This window comes from Stegastes partitus, unplaced genomic scaffold (assembly GCF_000690725.1).
Source record: "Stegastes partitus isolate 25-593 unplaced genomic scaffold, Stegastes_partitus-1.0.2 Scaffold1072, whole genome shotgun sequence".
NCBI classification, from domain to species: Eukaryota; Metazoa; Chordata; class Actinopteri; family Pomacentridae; genus Stegastes; species Stegastes partitus.
The window spans coordinates 39,185-41,201 of NW_007578803.1; positions in this window are offsets into that span (position 1 = coordinate 39,185).

Genomic DNA, 2,017 nt, shown 5'->3' on the forward strand with positions numbered 1-2,017 from the left:
AAGAATTTCACTGCATTGATAACTTGTTATTGCTGCATATCACAGTAAAGCCTCTGAATCCTTCACTTTGTCTGTACCTTTCTATATGAAAAGGTAGTGTTGCAGTGACACAACACGGGTAAAATGAGCTTCTCTCATACTTTAATAATCAATATGAAGGGGGAAGAGGTAAAGTCGCCCTCTGGTGGTCAGAGTTTTTGATGATTAACTACATAATAGAACTTGTCCTCCTGTGAATGTGAATGCATTTCATCAAGCAGCAAAACCTCTTCAGGTTTTTTCAGACCTTGACATGTCACGTTAGTAAAGTCATTTGTCTAAGAGCTCCAATCAATAAAAGGCCACTCAGCTGATTCTTCATAATGTATAGTCAACTAGGGCCTACTGAACAGAACATTTATGTAACCTGTGCTTTAGCCATGATGACACACCCACTATTGTGCAGCTTTGGACAAACCAATATGAGTTTTTTTGTTGAAGACCAGGGGATATTTTTTTCATAAAGCCTTTAATTTTCCCTGTAGAAAACTGTAATCACTGTAGGAACATTATACAATGGAGATATAAATGGAAGTTTGTTGGAGTTGACTGCAACAGTGCAGGCTGCAGGGCTGTTATGAGGTTAGATTTTTACTACACATTGATTATGTCCAAAAGAATTCAAGATCATGTTTTATAGCAATACTAATAGTGAATTTAAAACACAAATAATGATGCCATCAGTCACACTCATCTTTAACTTTGTTTACTGTGTGTTTTGTCTCATTTTTGGCAAATGAATCACACATTATTATTATTATTGTGAATATTGTTATTTACCTGGTTTATCTAATTAGTTCTGCTGTGTTTTGCACTTTATTTTTTCAAATGTTTTTTTTTTTTTAACCTTTGCCTGTAAAGCCCTCTGAATACAACCTGTCTGTGCGATAAGGTGCTAAAAAGAAAATGTGTTTGCTCGGGAAATTTGAAAAAGGATTTTTATACATTTTAAACTGGTAGTTTAACAAAACTAATAAATCAGAGTTCTCTCTCTCTCTGGGTTTCTCTGGAGTTTTATTTTCAAGTTAAACCGGAAACACACGTTTCTAACAGTACAGCTTGACGTCTATCTCATGAAGGCTGCTGTTCAGGGTTCACGGTTAGAAAAAAAAAAGCAGCTCTCCATACATTGAACGCTGGGTTCACGTGGTCCCGTGGTAACTCGTTTAGGAGCTGATCCATCCTCTCACACAGCCACTGCTGCACATTAACCTCCGTGTTTCCGTCCAAACGATTAACAAGCTCATTATTGAGTGATGAAGGCAGATAGGATCGATTTCTCCGGACGATCTCTGTAAACAGGACATGAGGTTGTCTTCTGCAGCGACATGTCGCCTGCCCAAACTCAATTTAAAACGATGAGTTACGGGGTAAACAGGGAGAAGATGCCTCCTACTGAGTTAACGACTTCATTTATAAGCATACACAAATAAATACTTGTTTTTTGTACCGCTAACACGAGAGTCATGTGGAGGACCATACATTAGTTTGAACAAAAAAAATACTTTTCTGTAATACAAGTGTCAGTGGAGTCAGAAGCTCCCCCTGTTAGTTTAGTGGTAAATTATGTTAACTGTCATCTAATCATTCATGATAGAGAAGCAGCAGTAAACTGTTTTATTACCATCTTAGCATCCCTGGTGACTGGTGACCTGACATTATTTATATGTCATGAATTTAAATGTCAATGATAATAAAGTTATAGAAAAGCTCAAACGTTTGTCCTTGGCCCATCAGTTCCACATTAATTGGTAATATACGAACCATTAAAAAAAAAATAAAAAAAATCAAGGATCATTTCTGTATTTGGCATTTATGTTGCAGTCCCAGTAAGAACAATGATGAATTTGTAAATAAAAAGAAAAAAAAGGTAGTCTTATGCATAACAAGTCAATTTGTTTTCTTAACCCTATTCAGGACTTTTAGGGTCTTTTGGACCCCAGGCCATTTGGTTTAGGTGACAGGTATTGTTTTTTTT